Here is a 26,588-nt window from a genome sequence, read left to right on the forward strand (position 1 = left end):
CAGGCCTCGGATAACTTTTCCCTCCAGTTTGGTGGAAGGTTACATTAGAAGAAAATAGTCCCTACCGTCTAGAAACTTTTCAGGGGAAAAGAGGGCGTTTGACGTGTGGGTGGGTGTGCGGACAGCGCCGGCAGGAGCAGCAGGAGCGGCGAACGCCCGGGGCTGGGCTGCAGACGGGTGCGGAGGCGCCAGCGGCGGGGGCGGGACGGGGCGGGGGTACGCGAGGCGGAGCGCAGGGAGAAGACAGCCCTGAAGTCTCTCCCAAAGGGCAGTGGCTGCCGGCTCTCCTCGGTTGAGCAGCCGCTGCCCGCGAGGGGGCGCTGGCGGCCGGGGAGTTGAAGATGGGGCCTTGGGCTCCCGAACCCCGTGAGTGGCTTGGGTTGTCAAGACTCGTCTTTTTTTGGCTCATTTCTTTTTGTCATGATGCTCTTTTGGCCTCCGACTCCGTGAAGGGAGCCATATTAAGAGTGCAGAAGAGGTGGCCTGAAGGGAAAATTAAAAGGCGAGTTTTAAACACAGAGTCTTTCTTTTCTCTCTCTCAAATTAATTTAGATGTAAATTACATTTGGCAAGATCAGGCTCCAAGGCTCTCATTTGCCCTCACCAGATACTTAGAATAAGATTTCGGTGTGACAGTAATTTTGCCAATGGAGGTCGACTCCCCAAAACATCACCCTGGTAAGTAATGAACATTTCCGTGGGTTATGACTTTGAGGTTTTATTTTACTTCATTCTAATAAATGGCCCTTCTAAAAAAGTGGTAAGATCATAACTCAGCCCAAGTTTAATTAAGATTATTTTTGAAAAATCTCGATGGGTAGGTAATTTACCTAGTTTCTCATTCAGATTTAGGAAATTTTGCTTTATTGCTGCATGCATTTCTAATTATCTTTTGCCATGCAGTTCTTAATGTGGATGGAACACAGCCTCTCTCTTTCCTGGTTGGTATGTCAACAAACATTTGGGTGTTTAGTTTAGAATACTGTTGGGTATTATGGATTAAATAATCTGACATACTTGTAAATTTCATCAGAAACAGCATTTATGTATACATATAGTCTATATCGGGCTTCCCAGGTGGCACAGTGGTAAAGAATCCGCCTCCCAGTCCAGGAGATGCAAGAGATGCAGGTTTGATACCTGGGTTGGGAAGATCCGCTGGAGTAGGAAATGGCAACCCACTCCAGTATTCTTGCCTGGAAAATTACATGCACAAAGGAGCCTGGAAGACTACAGTCCATGAGGTCAAGAAGAGTCAGTTGCAACTGAGTACACACACACACACACTCACACACACATACACACTCACATATCTATACCACCCTATACACCAGAACACACACACACACACACACACACACACACACACACGTCTATACCACCTATACACCAGAAATCTTTGTGAAATGTAAACTCCTCAAATTAGAGACCCTGTTTTATTTTGCAGTGAAATGGAGTTAATCTCTTTGCAGTGTTGTGTATTTTAAGATACCTAGGCTATAATAGAGACTCATTAAATGATAACTATTTATTATTTATCTAGATATTCTCCAAAGTGCTTTGCTTATGGCAAACAGTAAATACTGGTTGAATGAATGAACATGGCATGTTCCTTACTCTGTGCGTAGGGAAAATATCAGGATGGGGATCCTGTAACGCGAAGACATCATCAATGAAGCTTAGCGTGGAGGTGTCTGCCCTAAAGCCCTTTCACCAGATGCAGGCTCTCTTGACCTTGGAATGTGGATTACTTAAAATGTTAGGGGGAAAAAAATGTGTATATATATACTGACAAGGCTCTTGTCAGTATAGAGCTTGAGAAGTTTACTTAAATGTGGAAAAGCTAAGCTCACTTGACACAAATCAGGGGGGGGAAAGGTTTCTACACGTTATTCAAGTTATTCATGTCAAAAGCGATTAGTGGGCCCCAGCTTCCATTACATCATTCACTGGGAGAGTGTAGGCTGGGAGCTTTGCAAGTCACATGATTCCATGGAGGAATTAAGGCTGAATTTTCTTTTGTGTTTCTGCCCTTAGCTATATTCAGTAGTAAGCATGTTTGGAAAAGGTTAAAACAGAACATGGAGCTCTAGTTTATTTTAATGCTGTCAGACTGCTAAGCAGTGGAAACTTGCTGAAGAGATTTACCAAGCTGTTTCCTTAAAGACTTTAGTGAATTAATTAAAAGGGTTCTGAGAGATACAACATGCCAGACCCCTACTGGCTCGTAAAATCGTTCTTTCTGATTGATGTGACTTGACAGCGAAGCACAGCGCATGTAAAGCTGCAGGGGAATAAAACAAGAGCAGTGCTGATGTGCTCGAAAGACATGTAAGTGTTCCACTTGAATTGGCTGTGACCGCAGAGTCAGCTGGACACTGTGCTCATTTCCTTTGGCTCAAGTACCCGAGCTCCAGAGAAGCACAGATTTGGCAAGGTGCTGAACTACTGAGTGAAAATGAAGTCACAGCTTCAGAAGAGAGTCACAGATTGCAATGTGTAGGTATTCTGTTTCACGTTTTAGTCATTGCTTTTAGAATGCCTGCTTTAAGATGGTCCTCAATTATGGGACCATGCCTGTGCCACATGGTTTCCAGAGAGACTGAGCCAAAAGTGAACTATGTTCTTTAGTAGATGAATATCTAAGACAAGTAGATGGATTGCAAAAGTATTCTAAAATTTTTAGCCAAACTCTGGGCAATGTTGGGTCTAACTGGCTTAGAAAACACATTCTTTTTCAGCCAACAGTGAAGCCAGCATTGTTAACAATATGAACCAACACTGAAAGCCTTCATCATTAATACATACCTGCAGTCAGAATTTGAATGTGACCTGGCCAAATATATTTACTCATTCAATGCTTATTTAAATAAGTGGTAGGCCTTGGAGAAACCTCAGTTTTTATATTCTCTCATAGTGCTGTTCAGTAGGAACAGAATGTGAGCCACACATGTAATTTAAAATTTTCTGGTAGCCACATAAAGATATTTAAAAGAAACCAATAACATTAATTTTAATAATGTATTTTATGCCCACCAAAATATGTATATGTATCATTTTAATATGTAGCAATATAGAAATTATTAATATTTGTATTCTTTATTTTGAATTGTTCTAATTCAGTGTGTATTTTACACTTAGAGCACATCTCACATTGCCCTGCTCAGATTCCACACATGACTAGTGATGTTGGGCAGCCCAGGTCTAAAGGGAAACACATGAGTAAAAAGGTAATTTCAGTAAGACGTAATAAAGGCAACGATGAGATAAGTGTAAGGTACAGTGAGAACATATAGAAAGGGCTTAGTTCCTTTAGTCTTCCACCTAAAATTTCCATACTTCTCTCTGCTCCTCTGTATTCTTCCTGCCACCACTCTAATCCAAGCTAGCATCATCTCTCTCCTTGATTTCCACAGCAGCCTCCAAAATTGTCTGCCTGCATTCACCCATGGCCCTCTCTGCAGCTACAGCGGTCTTTAAAAAATGACCGTGTGGGACTTCCCTGGTGGTCCAGTGGCTAAGAATCTGACTGCCAATGCAGGAGACACGGGTTCGATCCCTGGTCCGGGAAGATACCACCTGCTGCAGAGCAACTGAGCCCGTGCACTGCAACTGTTGAAGCCTGCTCGCCTCGAGCCCGTGTTCTGCAGTGAAGAGTAGCTCCTGCTCACGACTGGAGAAAGCCTATGCACAGCGGGAAAGACCAGCATAGCCAAAAATAAATAAGTCAATGCTTTTAAAAAATGTCCATCTGATATTATCACTCCCCTGCTTCAAACCTTAACTCTATGATGAATGCACATTGAACAAACGTGAAATAATGGACATAAAACACCTGGCACAAGGCTTCTGCTCACTGTTTGCTTCTCCCCACATCTCCCTTTCGCTATCTTGTTCCTGTCTTTTCCCTCTCTGGCTCTGGAAAAACCATCTGCCTCTCGCTTCCTTCTTCCTCTTATCACTTCTTAGTCTCTTATCACCTCAATTTTCTTTTTTCTTTCTTGCTTGCCTCTTTCCTTTTCTCTCTCTCTCTCATGTTTTAGTTTATTACAATATAGAATTTAAACAGGCTTAAATTTTAGTGCTGTAGCGAGTTCCCTGGTGACCTAGTGGTTAGGATTCTGGTCACGATTCTGGACTTTCACTACCGTGGCCTGGGATCAGTCCCTGGTCAGAGAACTGAGATCCCATCCCACAAGCCTCACAGCACAGCTGACAAAAACAAAAAAAAATGTGTGCTGTAGTTATGTACTTCAAGTTCTTCATTTTATTTGTTTATTTGCCACTCGGCATGTGAGATCTTGGGCTTCCTGGGTGGCACTAGTAGTAAAGAACCCGCCTGCCAGTGCAGGAGACCTGAGAGACACACGTTCAATCCCTGGGTTGGGAAGATCCCTTGGAGGAGGGCATGGCAACCCACTCCTATATTCTTGCCTGGAGAATCCCATGGACAGAGGAGCCTGGCAGGGTACAGTCCATAGAGTCGCAAAAAGCTGGACACGACTGAAGTGACTTAGCACAAACGCACTCATGTGAGCTCTTAGTTCCCTGACCAGGGAATGAACCTGTGCCCCTGCACTGGAAGCAAAGTTTTAACCACTAGACTGTCAAGGAAGTCCCAAGTTCTTCATTTTAAAAATTAGAAGAGATTGACCTTGTATCAGGATAAAATTAATATGCTTTTTATTTCAGCATGGCCTCCAGTTAACTCTTCTTATAGAGAACTTCTATAGAAGCAAACGTATTCTCTCCTGGGAGGAAAGCAATCCCCTTTCATGTTTTGTAGAGGAAAATAATGATGCAGCTATATATTCAGTATCCTCCTCTAGTGATCTGAAACAAGTCAGAAGGAGAACCCACTTACCTGCCCGTAGCTGTGCCTTTCTTAGGTAGATTGCTGCTGCCTTCTGGCAGTAGGGCAGTGAGGCAAGTTAATTATTCAGTGTCAGTGGAGGTAAATAAATAAATGAATTACCTAATTAAATAAACCTTCGGGGTGCTAAAAGCTGGCAGTTTCCTTAACCACACACTTTTTTTTGAGGACCAGTTTTCTTGTCTGAAGGAACAGCCAACCCAGGCATATGGGTGCTTCCCTTTTACCTCTGAGAAAGGGGATTTATGACCGTCTGCGTACTCATCTCTCTGTTTCTGTCTCTGACATAGACCACACTGCCAGTTGCCAGCGCTCTTTCTACCTCCGCTGAGAACATGGAGAGATTCTGCAACTACAGAAGGAGGAAAGAAAGTTATAATTCAAGAAGGACTTCCTGGGCTTCCCTGGTGGTCCAGTGGTTAAGAATTCGCCTAGCAGTGCAGGGGACAAGGGCTCGATCGCTGGTCCGGGAGGACCTCACATGCCGCAACCACTGAGCCCGCACGCCCTAGAGCCTGCACTCCACAACAAGAGAAGCCACAGCGGTGAGAAGTGCACACACCACAACTAGAGAGTAGCCCTCGCTTGCCACAACTAGTGAAGCCCACGTGGAGCAACAAAAACTCAGAGCAGGCATAAATAAATAGATATTAAAATTTAAAAAAAGGACTTTCTGCTGTCAAGGCATAACAAACACCAACACAAAACAAGTGAGGGAGAATCTTAGCCGAGAAAAGATGTTTCTGTTATAGAAAATGCCCCACCTCACCGCCCCCCCATCCCAAGCCTAGCTTGAGGGAGGCCCTGCTCCAGGAAAGGCTTGGGCGCGTAGAGTCAGAATCATCAGGCTTTTGTTGAATAGACAGATACTGCATACAAGGCAGCTCCATGTACTTCTTTCTACTACACCCTTTTAATATTTGAACTTAAGAGAAACCTCCAACTTTTTCCCAAATGGAATTTTATTTTGAAATGAGATCCTGCAGCGTGAGGACCAACTACAGAAATACTTTAGTGTTAAGAGACCTGCACAGCCTGAAACATTTTTCCTAACTTGGACCACTGTTCCATGTGCATCCAGAGGCTGTACCACAGCCTACACTAACAGCTTGTTCTTAACCTCCCACTCCAAAGATTTACTGAGAATTTCTTTCGAGCAGAACTACTCTCGTAAAAGAAATAGTAGCAGCATGTTGTGTTAGTTAGGATAATTGCTATAATAGAAAGATCCAAGTAAAGAACATAGCTCACATACGGTAGTTTATTTCTTGCTTCTAGGGTTGTATAACTTTTGAACTGTGGTGTTGCAGAGAACTCTTGAGTCCCTTGGACTGCAAGGAGATCACATCAGTCAATCCTTAAGGAAATCAGTCCTGAATATTCATTAGAAGGACTGATGCTGAAGCTGAAACTCCAATACTTGGGCCACCTGATGCGAAGAACTGGCTCATTGGAAAAGACCCTAATGCTGGGAGAGATTGAAGGCAGGAGAAGGGGATAACAGAGGATGAGATGGTTGGCTGGCATCACCGACTTGATGGACATGAGTTTGAGCAAGCTCTGGGAGTTGGTGATGGACAGGGAAGCCTGGCGTACTGCAGCCCATGGGGTCTCAATCAGACACGACTGAGCAACTGAACTGAGGGTTGCAGAGCAGCACTTCTCCCTGTAGCCATTTAGGAACCCAGGCTAATGAAAGCCTGCATAAGGCATGGAGGAAACACCTAGGAGGTTTGTATGAATCTAGAAGTAGGGCTGTTGTCGTTTTTTTGCTAAGTCATGTCTGACTTGGCGACCCCATGGACTATAGCCCACCAGGCTCTTCTTGTCCACAGGATTTCCCAGGCAAGAATACTGGAGTGGGTTGCCAAAGAAAATTTTCATATAGAGAGAGGATTGAGTCCCCAGGATGAGGGTGAACGATGTGGAGCGTATCCATCCTACTTTCATCAACTAGAGACCACTGACGGCATTAGTTACCATCCAGAAGGATTTGATGCTGAAGCTGAAACTCCAATACTTTGGCCACTTCATGTGAAGAGTTGACTCATTGGAAAAGACCCTGATGCTGGGAGGGATTGAGGGCAGGAGGAGAAGGGGATGACAGAGGATGAGATGGTTGGATGGCATCACCGACTTGATGGACATGAGTTTGGGTAAACTCCGGGAGTTGGTGATGGACAGGGAGGCCTGGCGTGCTGCGATTCATGGGATCGCAGAGTCAGACACAACTGAGTGACTGAACTGAACTGAACTGAACTGAGAAGGATTTGACTGCTAAGGCCTGAAGGAACAATGTTGTGTTTATTGACTGTGTTCATCTCTCACACTCAAACTTTTCTTTCCATTCTCCCAACTGTGTCTTAATTCATCACTTCCTTTAAAAAAATATATGTATTTGGGGGCACTTGGTCCCAGCCCCCGGTCACAGGATCTCTGATCTTTGTTGCAGCATTTGGGATCTTCAGCTGCAGCACACTCAATCTTTTAGTTATGGCATGCAAACTCTTAGTTGCGACATGTGGAATCTAGTTTCTTGACCAGGAATCGAACCCAGGCTCCCTGCATTAAGAACTTGGAGTCTTAGCCACTGGACCACCAGAGAAGTCCCCAGTTCATCATTTCTTAAACTATGTAAGTAGCCCCCTAACAGAGGCCCCTACCTCTGTGCTCACCCACCCCCAACCCCATCTAACATGTGCCTCTCGCCATTATACTTCAATAGTTCCTTGTCACTCACAGGCTTGAGTCAACTTTGCTGATAAAAATCCCATCAGGACATTCACATTCCAGTCCCTTCCTACCTCTTAGACCTCATCTCCTGGCATCGCGCCCTGGGCATTCTGTGCCCAGCTTTGTCTTCCCGGCATACTCTGTGTACTGACGTGCCTCCTTGCCTGGGATGTGCCATCCTTCCTGGGACATGCATCCCTCCTGGGCCCACTCCCACCTGTCCATCAGTTCTCTCTTTAATGTCACTCCATCAGTGAAACCTTTCTTGATTCTCCTCAGCTTGGTGATGCACCCCTTCTTCAGGAGAATCATAATTGATTGGTAAAGAATAGTTATCTCTCTAAAAAATATATTTTTCTCCCCTAGACTATAAGCTAAATGAGGCCCTAGAACATGTGTTTTCATTGCATATCTCAAGTGCTTCATGTGGTTTCTGACGAAGGGTTGGTATTCAGTGACGATTTGTCAAGTGAATGAATGAATGGTTTTTAACCTTTGGATCATTTAAGGATGAAGATGCTCTTTCTTGTCTGTCACCCACCTAAGAATAAAGGGTTTGGAGCTTCCTTGATGAGTCAGTAGCTAAGACTTCATGCTCTCAATGCAGGGGACTCTGGTTCAATCCCTGGTTGGGGACATCCCATATGCCACAACTGAAAATCACGCATGCCACAATGAAGACCTGGCACAGCCAAAAAAAGAAAGAAGAAAAAAAAAAAGAAGGGTTTGAGGAAGATAGGACAGGAAGCTGACACAAAAACAGAAGAAATGAAGTTGGATCTCAGAAGACTGTTGAATGAGAGGACTCTGACATGTCCGTGTGTAGGGTTGGATGGGACATCTCAATGCTGTGAGAGAGGAGACTGCTAGTCAGTACCCAGTCCTTCATGTCTCCTTACTGGCAGAGAGACCTTATATTATTCAAAGTGTCAATAAGCCTAGCTTATCGGAGGTGGTTTCTTGGAACAGCCTTTAAAGATGGCTGACTTTTCTGGGAGGTCTCCCCTTTGCCTCAGCCTCATTTCTGCTGCTTATAATGGATGTGGTATCTGCAGCTGCAAATCTTGTTACCAGGAGGCAACCCTGAGGATGGAAGCCATGGGCTAAGGAGAGCAGAGTAGAGACCTAGAAGGAGCCTGAGTCCCTACTAGGAAGGAGACCCTACTGGGCCTGCCATGCCTATTTTGAACTTCTTCCCCATAAGAGAGAACTAGAATTTCAGTTCGTTTAAATCATTCTTACTCACATTTTCTGTTTTATGTGAAAGTGAAGTGAAAGTGTTACTTGCCCAGTTGTGTCTGACTGTTTGTGACCCCATGGACTGTAGCCCACCAGGCTCCTCTGTCCACAGATTTTCCAGGCAAGAATACTGGAGTGGGTTGCCATTCCCTTCTCCAGGGGATCTTCCTGACCCAGAGATCAAACCTGAGTCTCCTGCATTGCAGGCAGATTCTTTACTATGTGAACCACCAGGGAAGCCCAAACTAATCCCAGCTGATACAGAGGAGATATTTACAGAGTCCTCATACATCAGATATTTCATGCATGTTACCTCTTCATAGCTTCATGATAGTGCTATAAAGGTTGGCCAACTTGCTCCTTGTCCAGCTGTGCATCATTGGGAAAGTTACTTCACCTCACTGTGCCTTAGTTTCCTCATCTGTAAGATGAAGACAACACAATAATGGCACCTCCTCATAGAGTTATGAAGATTGGACAGTTCCCATATGTAAAATACTTAGAACTGTGCTTGGCGTGTAGTCAGTGCCTACTCTTGCATGCATGCTCAATCACATCTGACTCTGTGACCCTATGGACTGTAGCCCACCAGGCTTCTCTGTCCATGGGATTTTCCAGGTAAGAATACTGAAGTGGGTTTCCATTTCCTCCTACAGGGGATCTTCCTGACCCAGGGATAGAACACGCATCTCCTGTGTTGGCAGGCGGATTCTTTACCACTGAGCCACCAGGGAAGCTGGTGCCTACTCTTAGCAATTGCCTTATTAACAATAACATAATCGCATTCAGATGCCTGACTGTAGCTCAGAAAACTTCAGTAACTTGTCAAAGGTGACACAGTAAGTGGCAGAGCCAAGCTGCAAACACAGGCCTACATGAATCTTAAAACTATGCATTTCTCCATGCACTTTCAGTTCAGTTCAGTCACTCAGTTGTGTCCAGCTCTTTGCGACCCCATGAGCCACAGCATGCCAGGCCTCCCTATCCATCACCAACTCCCAGAGTCCACCCAAACCCATGTCCATTGAGTCGGTGATACCATCCAACCAGCTCATCCTCTGTTGTCCCCTTCTCCTCCTGCCCTCAATCTTTCCCAGCATCAGGGTCTTTTCAAATGAGTCAGCTCTTTGTATCAGGTGGCCAAAGTATTGGAGTTTCAGCTTCAACATCAGTCCTTCCAATGAACACCCAGAACTGATCTCCTTTAGGATGGACTGGTTGGATCTCCTTGCAGTCCAAGGGACTCTCAAGAGTCTTCTCCAACACCACAACTCAAAAGCATCAATTCTTTGGTGCTCAGCTTTCTTTATAGTCCAACTCTCACATCTATACATGACCACTGGCAAAACCATAGCCTTGACTAGATGGACCTTTGTTGACAAAGTGATGTCTCTGCTTTTTAGTATGCTGTCTAAGTTGGTCATAACTTTCCTTCCAAGGAGTAAGCGTCTTTTAATTTCATGGCTTCATTCACCATCTGCAGTGATTTCGGAGCCCAGAAATACTAAGTCAGCCTGTTTCCACTGTTTCCTTATCTATTTGCCATGAAGTGATGGGACTGGATGCCATGATCTTAGCTTTCTGAATGTTGAGCTTTAAGCCAACTTTTTCACTCTCCTCTTTCACTTTCATTAAGAGGCCCTTTAGTTCTTCTTCACTTTCTGCCATAAGGGTGGTGTCATCTGTATATCTGAGGTTATTGATATTTCTCCTGGCAATCTTGATTCCAGCTTGCTGGAAGATTCTTGCTTCCTCTAGCCCAATGTTTCTCATGATGTACTCTGTATATAAGTTAAATAAGCAGGGTGACGAGATACAGCCTTGACGTACTCCTTTCCCTATTTGGAACCAGTCTGTTGATCCATGTCCAGTTCTAACTGTTGCTTCCTAACCTGCATACAGGTTTCTCAAGAGGCAAGTCAGGTGGTCTGGTATTCCCATCTCTTTCAGAATTTTCCACAGTTTATTGTGATCCACACAGTCAAAGGCTTTGGCATAGTCAATAAAGCAGAAATAGATGTTTTTTGGAACTCTCTTGCTTTTTTGATGATCCAATGGATGTTGGCAATTTGATCTCTGGTTCCTCTGCCTTTTCTAAAACCAGCTTGAACATCTGGAAGTTCACTGTTCACGTATTGCTGAAGCCTGTGGGTAGGCTGCAGAGTGGAGGGCAGGAGACTGGATGGATGAATGAAATCCCGCCTTTTGCTCTTGTGTGACCTTGAGTCTTCCCCATGGAGCCAACATCCATCTCACCATCTTGTGGCCACAGGATTCACTGTGAGGTCTTGATAAGAAGTGATGAGGAGTCCAATGGGGAGAGCTAAAGCCAGCCAAGGGCTTAGCTCAGCCCACCATGGGAGGAAGATGGTGAATTTAAGGAGAAGGAAGGCAGCAAGCAAGTTCAAGGGAAGCATGCTTAGCCCAACTTCTCAGTTCCAAGTCCCCATCCTTAGATCTAAGAGTGTCAGCCTCCCATAAAAGTGAGGCTCAGGAAAGTCTAGGCAGTTGATAAGACCTTCTTAAGCATGATATGGGGCTCTCAAGAGAAGAAATGGAAGATATAATCCCTTCCCTCAAGAAACTAGTCATACACTTATCCATTTGAGCAGTCAGCAGACAGAACTGTTTATGGTTAAGGGCATGACTCTTTAACAGAAAACAGAATTGTATATAGTTAAGAGTTAGTCTGAAAGTGAAAGTCACTCAGTTATGTCCGGCTGTTTGTGACCCCATGGACGATACAGTCCATGGAATTCTCTAGGCCAGAATACTGGAGTAAGTCACTGTTCTCTTCTCCGTGGGATCTTCCCAACCCAGGGATTGAACCCAGGTCGCCTGCATTGCAAGTGGATTCTTTACCAGCTAAGCCACCAGGGAAGTCTGATTGTCTGGGTGTGAATTCTGTCTCTACAATTTGCTGTGTGACCTTGAGCAACTTACTTAACTTCTCCGTGCTCTGGTTTCCATGTTTAAAAGAAGGGTGATAATACCACCTGCTCATTGAGTTCTCACGGCAAGAATACTGGAGTGCTCATGATCATGGCATCCAGTCCCATCATTTCATGGCAAATAGATAGGGAAAAAGTGGAAGCAATGACAGATTTTATTTTCTTGGGCTCCAAAAGCACTGCAAACAGTGACTGCAACCATGAAATTAAAAGATGCTTGCTCCTTGGAACGAAAACTCTGACACACATAGACAGCATATTAAAAAGCAAAGATATCACTTTGTGACAAAAATCCATATAGTCATGGCTTTTCCAGTAGTCATGTATGGATGTAAAAGTTGGACTATAAAGAATGGCTGAGCACTGAACTGATGCCTTCGAATTGTGGTGCTGGAGAAGACTGTTGAGAGTCCCTTGGACAGCAAGGAGATCAAACCATTCAATCCTAAAGGAAATCAACCTGAATATTTAGTGGAAGGACTATGCTGAAGCTGAAGCTCCAATACTTTGGCCGCATGATGCAAAGAACCCACTCATTGGAAAAGACTCTGATGCTGGGAAAGATCGAAGGCAAAAGGAGAAGAGGGCGGCAGAGGATGAGATGGTTAGCACCACCACCTCAATGGACGTAAATCTAGGCAAACTCCAGGAGATCGTGAAGGACAGGGAAGCTTGGTGTGCTGCAGTCCATGGGGTTGCAGAGTCAAACAAACTTACAAACTGAACAATAATACCATCTGGGCTTCCTAGGTGGCGCTAGTGGTAAAGAAGCCTCTTGCAATGCAGTTGGCCAGGTTGGATCCCTAGGTCGGGAAGATTCCCTGGAGGAGGAAATGCAACCCACTCCAGTATTCTTGCCTGAAAAATTCCACAAACAGAGGAGCCTGGCGGGCTACAGTCCAGGTGGCCACAAGGAACACAACGCATAATAACACCTACTTTATAAGATTGTCATGAAGATTAAATGAGGTAATATATGTAAAAGAATAGTGTCTGACATATAGTATAAATGCATAGTGTGAAAGTCACTCAATTGTGTCCAACTCTTTAGGACCCCATGGACTACACAGTCCATGGAATTCTCCAGGCCAGAATACTGAAGTGGGAAGCCGTTCCCTTCTCCAGGAGATCTTCCCAACTCAGGGATCAAACCCAGGTCTGTCACATTGTGGGAGGATTCTTTACCAGCTGAGCCACCAGGGAAGTCCATAAGCACATGTGTTGTTTAAATAAATATATACAATTCAACAGTTATAGATAACATATAAATGAAACACTCCTTTTGTAGTTTAGCACCATAAAAATTCAAAAACAGGAAAAATCATAGGAGAAAAGAAATTTCACTATTTTAGTGGAACCAAATAATGGACAGAGATGTGGCTTGGATCCAGGCCAAACTATGGAGGCAGAAACTGGCATGGTCAATGCTACAGATGAGGTGGGGGTGAGAAGGGATGGTCAGACAGTAGAACTGGGGAATAGGGAGAGATAAGATTGAGGTCTGATTACATAAGACTCTGAAAGCTAGATTTGCTTTAATGGGCGATGACGAATGGTTGGAACATTTCATGATGAATGTGGTGTATTTGGAAGATTCATCTGGCAGATGAAGATTGGAGAAGAGAAAATTAGAAGGAAGGACAATTAGGGGGCCATTGCAAAAATTCTGGCTTGAGGTGGTGAGAACCTAATTTAATATTGCTTTAGACATGGAGGAGATGAGGGGAAATTTTGAGATATAAGGTTTTATTTATTCTTTTAATTTTTATTTTATATTGAAGCATAGTTGATTAACAATGTTGTGTTAGTTTCAGGTGTCTCTCAAAGTGATTCAGTTATACATATACATGTATCTATTCCTTTTCAATTTTTTTTCCCATTTAGGTTATCATAGAATATTCAATGGAGTTCCTGTGCTATACAATCAGTCCTTGTTGGTTGAGATATATGGTTTTTAATTTATTTAAAAAAAAATAAAGGTAAGATATACTTAAAGTTGAGCTTCCCTGGTAGCTCAGCTGGTAAAGAATCTGCCTGCAGTGCAGGAGACCCGGTTCAATTCCTGGGTAGGCAAGTTCCCCTGGAGAAGGGATAGGCTACCCGCTCCAGTATTCTTGGGCTTCCCTGGTAGCTCAGCTGGTAAAGAAGCTGCCTGCAATGCAGGAGACCTGGGTTTGATCCCTGGGTTGGGAAGGTTTCTTGGAGGAGGGCATGGCAACCCACTCCAGTATTCTTGCCTGGAGAATCCCTATGGGGAGAGGAGCCTGGTGGGCTACAGTCCATGGGGTCACAAAGATTCACACATGACTGAGCGACTAAGCACAGCATAGGAAAGCATACTTAAGAGTTAAAAAAATCGAATAGTACATAAAGGCATAAAATGAAAAACAAAATCTCCCTTCTCTTCCTCAACTCCAGTCTAGCTTCACAAAGGCAACCACTCTTAACAGTTTCTTGTGTATCTCAGATGAGTTTTAAGCACATAGCTATCAATAAACAGTTGACTCTTTTTCAAGGAGGTTACGTTCTATAATGTTGCCTCCAACATTGAATTAGCAAATACCATTGCTCCTGGGGGGAAATACAGGGAAGGTTCTTGCAAGCCTGTGATCAGAACATTTTCAACTAATAAAGTCATAACCTTGTTTTGTGTGTGATTCTGTTGAAAGACACCTTATTTAATGACTATTGTTTCATTAACATTGAACGTGTGACTAACAGCTTTCTAAATCCTGCCTGAAGGAAGCTTGTTTAACACCTGCTTTCTCTGTAGGGCACAGCTCAGCCTTCTTGAACCTGGAAGCACTTAAGCAGTACCGTTGGGGGCCACTGAAAACAGTGGAGTCACAAAAACACACCTGGAAAACACGGCACTGAACAGACCGTGGATAGGATGCTTGGCAGGATGAGAGCTGAAAAAGAGGCAGAGTGAGTGTTGCCCTGTTGGACCTCAACTGGGAATGTAACTGTCCCTTGACTCAGATTTGTTGTTGCTCTGGACTTGTCTGGGAATGACCATGAAAGCCTTATGAGTACTGGTTGAGGAATTACAGCAAAATTTTAGTAAGTAGGCAAATTGACAAATACAGAACTTGCAAATCATCAGGATGAACCAAATGTAGAGAGAGGATCAGTTTCTCAGCCGTGAGACTTGTCCAGCCACCCAGATTGCATTCGGAAGGGCCTTGAGCTTGCTTTAATGCTCTGCTGTTGTTACTCTCCTGAAATCCCTAACTTAAAAAAAAATTACAGTTGATTTACAATATTGTGTTAGTTTCAAATGTACAGCAAACTGATTTGGTTATATATATACTCTACATACTTTTATATAAAATAAAATTAATGAAATATTTTATATAAAAATACAGATTATTTTCCATTATAGGTTATTATATAAAATATAGTTCCCTGTAATATACAGTAAACCCTTGTTGCTTGTTTTTATCTATTTTATATATAGTAATGTGTATCTGTTAATCTCATACTCCTAATTTATCCCTTCCCCCCACCTTAAATTCTTAACTTTTGAACAAGAGGCCTCATGTCATTTTCACTTAGCACAAGGTTACAAATTATGTAGCCAGTCTTGTCTTTATGTTTTTGTATGCATATTTCATTGCATAAATGAGATCATATTATAAATACCCTTCCTTTGTTTCCTTCTTATATTTTCCTTTCTTAAAAACTCAATCTTTGGTGGTATTTTTATATAGACATATAGAAATCTACTTTCATCTTTTTAACATCTGTGGTATAGCTGTATCATGATTTATTTTTCAAGTCTCCAGTTACTTTCGACAATACTTCGTTTATGAATTTTTGCTTTTAGGAATTATGCCGAAAGTACCACCCTTGTTAAACACACACACATGCTTTGGCATATCATCCAATTATATTCATACACTAAACAAGCAGTAAAATTGCTAGTTTGCTAAACTACATGGAAGTTTATTTGTATTTCAAATAATGATCATTATTGCCTTGTTGCTCTCTAAAAAGTTTGTACCAGTTCTCACTCATACCAAGAAAATTTGAGAATTTATGTTCTTAAATACAACTTGCCAACTCCACAAATTTCCAAACTTAAAATTTGTCAATCTGGGCTTTCCTGGTGGCTCAGTGGTAAAGAATGGAAGATCTCCTGGAGAAGGAAATGGCAACCCACTCCAGTATTCTTGCCTGGAAGATCCCATGGACAGAGAAGCCTGGTGGGTTATAGTCCATGGAGTCACAAAAGAGTTGGATACAACTTATCAGCTAAACAACAACAATACCATTCTAAAACAAAAAAATAGTGGAAAAAAATTTGCCAATCTAATCAGCAGAAGAGGTATTTTGAGCTTCCCTTGTGGCTCACTGGTAAAGAATCTGCCTGCAATGCAGGAGACCTGGGTTCAATCCCTGGGTTGAGAAGATCCCCTGGAGAGGGAAATGGCAACCCACTCCAGTATTCTTGCCTGGAGAATTCCATGAACAGAGGAGCCTGGCTGGCTACAGTCCATGGGGTTGCAAAGAGACATGACCAAGCAGCTAACATACTGAAGAGGCATTTTGTAGTTATTTTAATTTGCGTGTATTTAATCATGTGTGAAGCAGAACATTTTTTCTGCATGTTTATTTGTTAATCATTTTTTCTCTGTTTTTGCATTTCCCGTTGCTATCCTTTGTTCATTTTCCTAATAGGTTGTCTTTGTACTTTTATATAAAGAAATTAACCCTTTGCTTGTTATATGAATTATAAATAATCCTGACTTATGAGTCTTTTGCTTTTATTTGCAGCATTGTTTTTTCCAAAACAGAAATGAAGATTTTTGTGTTATACACGGAAACTTCTAGATGAGAGATATTTTAAATTTCAAACAGGGAATTCCCTGGTAGTCCGCTGATTAGGACTGTGCGCTTTCACTGCTGGGGTCTGAGGGGAGCAAGCTGAGTGGTGTAACCAAAAAAAACCTTTTTTAATCGATATTATTTGATGATAGCTCAGATGTAAAGGGCCCGGGAGAGGAAGACATCAAAGACAACAGCAGTGTTTCTAGGTTTGCTGCTGCTGTTGCTAAGTCACTTCAGTCGTGTCTGACTCTGTGTGAGCCCGTAGACGGCAGCCCACCAGGCTCCCCCGTCCCTGGGATTCTCCAGGCAGGAACACTGGAGTGGGTTGCCATTTCCTTCTCCAGTTTCTAGGTTTGGGGGATAATAATAGTGTCTTTACCAGGCTTCACCGACAGGGATTCTGTCAGTGATAGGTCCTTCACCATGAGCTTAGGGAGCGGAAGTTTCAAAATCAAGAATTCATTAGCGTTTACTGCTTTTATTTTTTAATAAATGATTTAGGACTAATTTTAGATTCACAGAAAAGTTGCAAAGATAATAAGAGATGGTTCTCAGATACCCTATGCCCAATTTTCCCTATTATTAACATATTACATTAACATGGTGTATTTATAGCAATTAATGAGCCAATATTGACACATTGCTATTGACTAAAGTCCATATTTTCTTCAGATTTCCTTAGTTTTTAGTCTCATATCCTTTTTCTATTCCAGGATACCACTGGTAATGTCTTTTTTTAGCTTCTTCTTGGCGGTGACAGTTGAGTTTCCTGATTTTTGTCTGTCATTCCACATCAGTTCACTAATGGGAGCAAAATCCTATCTGAGCTAGCCGTCCCAGGATAGAGGATCAGCAAATAACTGACTCTAGATTCCTATCTTCCCTCTCTTCCTGCTTCAAATCCCCTTTTTCTGAGGCTCTCAGCCACCCTCCACTTCCCCTACATTCACTCCAGTACCCTGCACCTTCCTTCTTTGCCCTCTGACTTCAACCTAGTATTGGTTAAGTCTTCCTTTGAAATCAAAGACTGTTTTCTAGACTCCTTTGCCTAAGATTAGGATTAACCCCCACATCTTCCCATGCTTTATTTGTTTATTTATATAATTGTTTGTTTGTTTATCCCCTGAATCAGGGTAGCTGGCTAGTTTTCTTAGCAGCTAGTCTCTAGTACAATTCTAAGCCTGGAGTTGCTGCTGATACTGGAGAGAAGGAGGACTGTAATTAGCAGAGGCAGGGAAGCTGGGAAGGAGAACCGGTTACTGGGGAATTTAGCGCACCTCATTTGTATGTGTCCTAAGTAAAGGGGAGAGGCACATGTGCAGAAATCCTGGAGCAAGTTAGAAGTACAGATTTCGTACACTGATGAGAGGCCAGTGTCTAAAACAGAGCTTGGAGAGATGTTGTCTACTTTTGGAGGTGTCAGTAGGAAGCATGAAAGTGAGAGAGAAGAGTAGGGGGCAGGGGAAAGAACCGTGTCCACAGTCAGGGGACGGGGAAGACACTCCCACGTAGGAGGCAGGGGAGGAGCTGGAGTAGATCATGGACAGAGCATTGGTGTAGGAACCCAAGGAGAAAGGAATGTGGAACACCAGGAAGGCATTCAGTATAGGGAGGACTGCGAAAAGCCTTCAGTTCTGAACTCACCTGCAGAGGAGGGATGAGAGGACTTGGAACCCTCCCATAAAATAAAGTGCTTGACTCAGACATAGTAAACAGAAAGGAAAGCAAGAAGACAGCAGCTTCAATCTGCGAAAGAATGGGGCTAAATTTCTCCTATACATCTTCAGGCCATAAGGAAGGTATCGCAGGGAAGAATTATTGGAGATGATAGAGAAGAAAGGGAAATTAGTGGGAAATAAGATTCTAGCTTTTAGTTGTCCTACTTCATTTAGGATGTCAACTCATGAAGGCAGGGGTTTCTGTCTGTTTTGACTTCTTTAATATTCCAGGAGCCTAAAACAGTGTCTGGTACCTGGTGGGTTTTCAATAAATATTGATGAATGGTGGAAAGGAACAGAAATTATTAAGTCTAGACACTAAGAGGAGAGGCTGGTTTTAGAATGAACGATAAATAAATATCTCTTCCTCTGAGACCATGAGGAAAACTGAGGAGCCAGAGGGAAGAAGGAATTTATACCTGAGACCCTAAACTGAATAATAAGGTACCCAATGATGATGGACTGCAGGAAAGCAAATCTGGCAGGGAACTCAGGGCAAAAATCCCTTCCTGCTTCCATGCAGGGAAGCCAAGAACTGGCCTGGGACACCAGCTGGGCACTCTTCCCAGCCTTTGCATTCCAGCCGAATACCCTACACAATGAAGAAAGGGGACTGACAGTGCAGTGACATGATTTAGGTTAATGAACTACTGATCATCTGCCAAGTGGGTGGGAAGTTGTTTTTGTCTGCCTGCTTCTATGGAAAAAAATTTTTATGAATGATTCATCTTGTCTCATTACTCAAGAGCACGAATTGATAACAAGAGTTTAAAACCTAGGGAGAACATAGCTACCCCCACCCTATCCCACAGCCCAGTTTTTGGTGGATGGGTATGTTCACCCTCTCACCTTATTATTATTTTTTTTTTTACCCTCTCACCTTATTCTTGAATGTGAGGATTTCACAGACATGTGTGTGTGTGTGTGTATATATATATATATATATATATAGTCAAATTGTATATTTATATGTGTGCAGTTCACTGTGTGTCAGTTATACCTCAATCAAGCTGTTTAGAAAAAGGAAAACAGAATCTTTTTTTTTTTTTTTATTCACAGAGATCTCAATTTTTTTTTTTTGAAAACAGAATCTTATATGTAAAATTATTTCAATCACAGAGTTTGGATTATATATAATATATACATACATACACACACGGGGCTTCCCTGGTGGCTCAGATGGTAAAGAATCTGCCTGCAGTGTAGGAGACCCAGGTTTGATCTCTGGGTCAGGAAGATCCCCTGGAGAAGGGAATGGCAATCCACTCCCGTATTCTTGCCTGAAGAATCCCATGGACCAAGGAGCCTGGCAGGCTACAATTCATGGGGTCACAAAGAGTCAGACACAACTGAACAACTAACACACACACACATATACACATATATATTTACTTGCATATATAAATTAATATAGTTTATAATCCAAGAGAAAGTCATTTTGAAATAAATTATTTGAGGGCAAAATAAAAGGTCAATCAAGGGAGACAAGATACAAAGAGAATCACTGTAAAATTTCCAGCTACATCCCAGGATAAACTAAGGAATTCCTTCTTTCAGGGGGAAAACTGAAGAGGAGAAGGAAAGTTTTTGGTTAGCTGGGAGTGAGAGTGTTGTGTTCTTTTTGTAAACTTTTTGTAATTCTCCTTGAGGTCATGTTCTCCTTGTAATCTTCAATCTATAGAAGACCCTCTCTTTCACAGCCTGCAGAGAAAGATGGCTTTTTCCTAGGAAGGCCAGTTGCTCTGCCACTCTGGTGTTGCCAAGGGTCACATTTCTTCATCCTCCTGATACACTACAGAACTCGAGAGACACCGGTACAACTCACCACATAGATGGATCTGGGGCCTCAGTGGCGAACCAAATCCTGGCTAAGGCCAGTTTACTTTAAACTTTTCTGAAGAGGTTTTGTAAATCATTTCCAAAGGAATTAAATTTAATCGAGTAAGGACTGAAGTTACTCCCACTGTGGTCTCTGCCATCACCTGGCAGTCTTAGGGTTTTTATGTCAGACAATATGCATGAAACAGTCCTGGGTGCTGTTCTTAACCCTAAAGAGGCAGGGTTGGTTCTTGATCTCCACTTGAAATTCAGAAAGCCTACAGAATAAAAATCCCTGGGGTGGGGGTAACAAATCAATATTTACTTTGTGAGTTGGAATTGGTCTGCTTAATAAAGCTCATTCATAAGTGAGGAGGGTAAACATCAACTCACTTCCTGAACTAACAGGCCCCCCAATTCACCAAAAATCTCCAAGGGACTCTAGAGGGAAAAGAGCCAAGTGTGCTAGTAATTGCTTTCTAATCCTTCAGGCTGCAGCTCCAAAGCCAGTTCCTGCTTTTGGTCAGATCATTCCCCAAAACTTGTCACCATCATGACACCGTTTTAAAATTGTCTTCATAGCACTTATCAGTGTTTCATCAATTAATTTATCTGTTTATTTTCTGTCTCCCCTACACTGGAAGAGAATCTCCATGGGAGCAGGGATCTTACCTCCTGTTTTCGACACTGTATTGCCACAATAATGTAGTATAATGGCTCCCCCAAAATGGGCTTCCCTTGTGGCTCACTGGTAAAGAACTTGCCTGCCAATGCAGGAGACGCAGGTTTGATCCCTGGGTTGGGAATGTTAGGTAGTTAGAACAGGAAAAAGGAGTCCAAAAATGGTGGTGGCTAAAAGACAAGAGGAAAAAGTCCTTGAAAGGGAAGCAAAGGAAAAATCTGTGGACCCAGAATGGGAACCTCAGGTGAAACAAACACTCCCCATTCCTGATCACTGATAGCTGTTATGCTAGTCTTAATTTGCATAGGGCAGGCTCAGGGGGAGGAGACAAAAGGTATAAAAAGAGGGAGCCAAGACAGGCTGGGGCCTCTCCTTCCAGGGTTGGCCTGCCCTTATGCCTCCTGGGTGTATTATCCTTTGTTTCCCAAATAAAACTCTGAGCTGTAACCCTGGTTTTTCGTTTCAAATCTTTGTTGTGGCAAGACTGAACAGAGGAAATGATGCACTCTCCTGACAGGAAGATCCCCTCAAAAAGGAAATGGCAACCCACTCCAGCATTCTTGCCTGGAGAATCCCATGGACAGAGGAACCTGGTGGATTATAGTCTATGGGGTTGAAAAGAGTCAAACATGACTGAGCGCACACACACACACACACACACACACACACACACGCACACACACACACACACACACACACGTAAGTCCCAGGGGGAGTGGTGGGCAGGGTTCTTTCTTTGCCTGTCTTGTTCAATACTGTATATCTGTAGTCCACGGGGTTGCAAAAGAGTTTGATGCAAACTTAGTGACTAAACAACAAACAAAAGATGGTCACGTCCTAATTCTAGGAACTCCTGAGTATGCTACCTCATGTCATTAAAGGGACTTTGCAGATTTAAGTTAAGGATGGGGATTTAAAAGTAGGGAGAATATCCTGCATTTTCCATGTGGGCCCAGTATAATCCCAAGGGTCTTTATAAGAGGGAAAAAGGATCCATGTCAGAGGAGATATGACAACAGAAGTAGCTATCAGAAAGTGGGAGAGGGACTGGAAGGTGCTGTGCTGCTGGCTTTGAAGAAGGAGGAAGGGGCCATGAGCTAAAGAATGTAGACAGCTCCTAGAAGCTGGACAAGACAGGGGAATAGGTTTTCTACTAGCCTTTAGAAGGAATACAGCCCCATGACAACATGATTTTAGGATTTCTAATGTCTAGAACTGTAAAATGATAAATCTGTGTTGTTTTAAGCTGTTAAATTTGTGCTAATTTGTTACAGCACCCACAGAAAACTAACACAAATGATACCTGATGCATAACAGACTCTTAACAAACATTTATCGGTTGACCGACTTCCTTATATATGAGGCCCCAATCAACAACACAAACAACACTTTGCAAGCTTCATGAGGTGTATAATAGCCAAGTGTGTTCATAATTCTAAATTCATTTTATTTTCACAATTGTTATCCTTATATTACAGACATGGAAATAAAAACTCAGTTGTCCAAATTCCCATAGGTTTTAAGAGGCAGAAAGTAGATTCAGAACCAATATTCTTATTTTCTCCTTATTTTTGTGTAGTCTATAAACAATATTAACAGTAAAGGACAGGTTTAAAAAATTCATTTGCAGTCCTATTACTCTAATAGATCAATCAGTTTTATTTTTCTATGTTTTTTCCAGGTTTTATCCATGTAAATGTAAAAAATCTTTGTAATTATAGTATGTGATATATACATATGTAGTTTTAATTTTTCTTGTTAATATATTTTACTGCCTGGGTGTATTGGTTTGGGTCTTTTGGGAAACAGATGCTAAGACAAAGTTAACAATAGAAGAAGTTTACTGGGGGTAATACCTGTGAAAGATACAGAGCGAGGAAGCAGGATTGGGCGAGGAGAATCCCAAATCATGGTGCAGCTCTGACAATCTCAGCAGGCCCAGCAGGGAGATCTGGGACAAAGATGGCCGGTGAGAGGAGTCTCATGGAGCAGAAGCTCCATGAAGCTGAAACTCTAACACTTTGGCCAACTGATGTGAAGAGCTGACTCACTGGAAAAGACCCTGATGCTGGGAAAAATTGAAGGCAGGAGAAGAAGGGGATAACAGAGGATGAAATGGGTGCATGGCATTACTGACTCAATGGACACAAGTTTGAGCAAGCTCCAGGAGATGGTGAAGGACAGGGAAGCCTGGCACACTAAAGCCCTTGGGGTGCAAAGATGCGGACACAACTGAGCAACTGAACAACATGGAGGAGAAATGGTCAGTCCTGGTACCCACATTGGGCTCAGTCATTCCTGGGGGCTGTCTGGGAAGAATCTGATCTCAGCTTGAATATAATAATGAATCCTGAAGGTACTTCAACTGGAAGCTGTGCATTCTGGCAGGTGAACACAAGTACTTTCCCGAAGGGAATCCAAGTGGGGCACCTCCATGGCTACTACAGTCCACCCCTTATGTCATGAGGATTCACTTCTCCCTACGTATTGAGTAAGCGTTCCCAGGACCTCTCCTCCTCAGGAGAAACTTCGACAAGGGAGGTTAGTGCAATAACGTGCAGTCCCATTGCTGCAGCTGGTCTCAGGGCTGCAACTTGTGCTCACTGCTTCCTTCCTCCACTCCAAATCCCCTTTGCTCTCAGCCATTACCTCTACTGGTCTCAGTGGCTTACCCAGTGGCGTAGCCCAAACCCTAGCCTCTGAGGGGTGTGGGGTACCTTCTCAGGTCAGAATTGCTACATTTGTCCATTCAAGGTCAAAACTAGGCAAGGGAGAACCAAGATGTGCCCGGGTGGGGTCACTGCACATATTCCTCCCTGCCCAAACTGGGTAGCAGCAGTCTACCTCTTCCCTAATCAGGGCCAATGACCCCCGACAACAGGGTCATTTCTCTTCTTGCCTGCTGCTCCCTGTGTATAAGGAATGCAAAGTGACCAGGTGGCAGCCATAGCATGAAACTCAATGTTACCCTTCTGGGAAGACTATAACCCTCTGGGGATTAGGACTTCAAACCCTGCAGAGCCCAGAGTTGCAGAAGCAGTCAGTGCAAAGTCCCCAGTGAGCCACTGAGAGTGATGGTGAGTGGGTGCTATTGTCTGAATGTTTTCGTCCCTCCAAAATTCATATGTTGAAATCCTCACGCTCAGTGTGATGGTGTTAGGAGGTGGGGTCTTTGGGAGGTGATTAGGTCAGGAGGGTAGAGCCCTCATGAATGGTATTAAGTGTCCTTATTAAAGAAGTCCAAGAGACACGCCTCCCTGCTTCTCCATGTGAGGACACAGTGAAAAGACAGACATCCAAGAATCAGGAAGCCCTTACCAAATACTGAGATCCTGGATTTCCCAGACTTCTGAACCATGAGAAATAAATGTTTGTTGTTTATTAGCTACCTGATATGTGGCATTTTGTTATAACAGTGTGGGCTGACTAAGATTTTGGGGCTACTCCTTTCCTGTTCTGGGCCCCATTCAGAGCTGGCAGTTTTTTGTCACCTTGTATGTGGGCCAGAGCACTGTTCCTAGTGTGGAAAGGATTGTCTTCACAAGCTGAAGAGGCCTCCCAGGTCTGTGATCCCTCCTTTGTGATAAGGCATGGAAGATGAAGTAGTATGTCTTTTCCTTTGGAAGGGATGTCCTGGCATGTCTCTTCAACACTGGAATGTTAAGAACTTGACTGATATGGGAGGCCCCTGAATTTCTATAGGGATTATCTTCCACGCTCTGGGGCGCATGCGTCTTCCCAAGGCTTTTAGTGTGCAGCTCTTGCTCTTCCTGGCCGATCAGCATGATGTCATCAGTGCAGGAGACCAAAGGGTGCTCCGCAGGATGTCCACACAGTCCACACTGCCAGGCTAGATAGAGTGGATCCGCAGGACCCTGGACTTTGACTGGGACTCTACTTACCACCTGATTCACACAGGGTCCTACCCCAGCAGTGGGGTAAGGATGATGCCTTGGGTCTCCAGGTGTCAATGTCTACTGAGATTCTGTGTCCCACAGTCCTCAATAAACCTGGGGGTTCTTTCCTGTATTTACAGTCACCTGAGTAAACAGTCATAAGTTCCTTTCTGGAAAGACTGGGGAATCACTACAATATATACTTACTGTAGTATTGCCAGTCGTGGAGACACGGACATCTCTTTAATCAGTGAATTCTGGATCTGGAAACTGACTGAGGCTGGGGAACTAGTAAGGGATAATGATTTCTTTTTTTGTTGTTTTTTTACTGGGACCTCCATCTTGAGTTTCTGCTCATATATGTTTGCTTTCTTGTGATTACATATATTCAATAATACCCTTGTTTTGACTGTCCCGAGGGATGCCATGTACTATTACCCACCTGCACAACTCCTTGATTCAAGCTCCTGGGCTGTCACTATGACCTTGCTAGTCATTCAGTTCAGTTCAGTTGCTCAGTTGTGTCCGATTCTTTGTGACCCCATGAACCACAGCACGCCAGGCCTCCTTGTCCATCACCAATGCCTGGAGTCCACCCAAATCCATGTCCATTGAGTCAGTGATGCCATCCAACCATCTCATTCTCTGTCGTCCCCTTTTCCTCCTGCCCTCAAACTTTCCCAGCATCAGGGTCTTTTCCAATGAGTCAGCTCTTCCCATCAGGTGGCCAAAGTATTGAAGTTTCAGCTTCAACATCAGTCCTACTAATGAACACCCAGGACTGATCTCCTTTAGGATGGACTGGCTGGATCTCCTTGCAGTCCAAGGGACTCTCAAGAGTCTTCTCCAACACCACAGCTCAAAAGCATCAATTCTTTGGTGCTCAGCCTTCTTTATAGTCCAACTCTCACATCCAAACATGAGAACTGGAAAAACCATAGCCTTGACTAGATGGACCTTTGTTGACAAAGTAATGTCTCTGCTTTTTAATATGCTGTCTAGGTTGGTCATAACTTTCCTTCCAAGGAGTAAGCATCTTTTAATTTCATGGCTGCAATCACCATCTGCAGTGATTTTGGAGCCCAGAAAAATAAAGTCAGCCACTGTTTCCCCATCTATTTGCCATGAAGTGATGGGACTGGATGCCATGATCTTAGTTTTCTGAATGTTGAGCTTTAAGCCAACTTTTTCAGTCTCCTCTTTCACTTTCATCAAGAGGCCCTTTAGTTCTTCTTCACTTTCTGCCATAAGGGTGGTGTCATCTGCATATCTGAGGTTATTGATATTTCTCCTGGCAATCTTGATTCCAGCTTGTGCTTCCTCCAGCCCAGCGTTTCTCATGATGTACTCTGCATATAAGTTAAATAAGCAGGGTGACAATATACAGCCTTGACATACTCCTTTTCCTGTTTAGAACCAGTCTGTTGTTCCATGTCCAGTTCTAACTGTTTCTTCCTGACCTGCATACAGGTTTCTCAAGAGGCAAATCAGGTGGTCTGGTATTCCCATCTCTTTCAGAACTTTCCACAGTTTATTTATTTATTTATTTTTTTTACTTTCCACAGTTTATTGTGACCCACACAGTCAAAGGCTTTGGCATAGTCAGTGAAGCAGAAATAGATGTTTTCTGGAACTCTCTTGCTTCTTCAGTGCTAGTCGTTAAGATCATTATAACCCCCAACCTACTGGCAGTTAAATGTTGCCACTTGGCCTCTATTGCTTTGGGACCCCATTATCCCTGTTGCTGTTGCAGAGCCAGGCTGTGACAGCATCTCCTCTTGCTAGCTCTGGTTTGCAGAAGAAAACCAACACTGAGCTTCCTAGTAATGCGTTACTCCTCTCACC

At 43.3% G+C, this 26,588-nt stretch overlaps 1 protein-coding gene and 1 long non-coding RNA gene across 4 annotated transcripts in view; one reads left to right on the forward strand and one right to left on the reverse strand.

Annotated features, from left to right (window-relative positions):
• POGZ (pogo transposable element derived with ZNF domain) overlaps positions 1 to 151 on the reverse strand; it is a 57,457-nt gene extending 57,306 nt beyond the window's left edge. Inside the window, exon 1 of the mRNA XM_020874313.2 lies at positions 66 to 151. The gene's annotated coding sequence lies outside the window, so the exon portion shown is untranslated. The remainder of the gene's footprint in view (positions 1 to 65) is intronic.
• Positions 93 to 19,156, forward strand: LOC110125345 (uncharacterized). Of its 3 annotated transcripts, XR_002310025.2 has the most exons (4): positions 93 to 177; positions 553 to 678; positions 2,264 to 2,499; positions 3,417 to 5,150. It is a non-coding gene; the product is annotated as an uncharacterized lncRNA (long non-coding RNA). The 3 variants fall into 3 exon arrangements; XR_011487643.1 differs by lacking the exons at positions 93 to 177; positions 2,264 to 2,499; positions 3,417 to 5,150 and adding exons at positions 5,164 to 7,507; positions 14,570 to 19,156 and having other exon boundaries at positions 251 to 678; XR_011487642.1 differs by lacking the exon at positions 93 to 177 and having other exon boundaries at positions 251 to 678.
• Positions 19,157 to 26,588: the final 7,432 nt, after the last annotated feature.

Source organism: Odocoileus virginianus, chromosome 5 (genome assembly GCF_023699985.2).
Source record: "Odocoileus virginianus isolate 20LAN1187 ecotype Illinois chromosome 5, Ovbor_1.2, whole genome shotgun sequence".
NCBI lineage: Eukaryota > Metazoa > Chordata > Mammalia > Artiodactyla > Cervidae > Odocoileus > Odocoileus virginianus.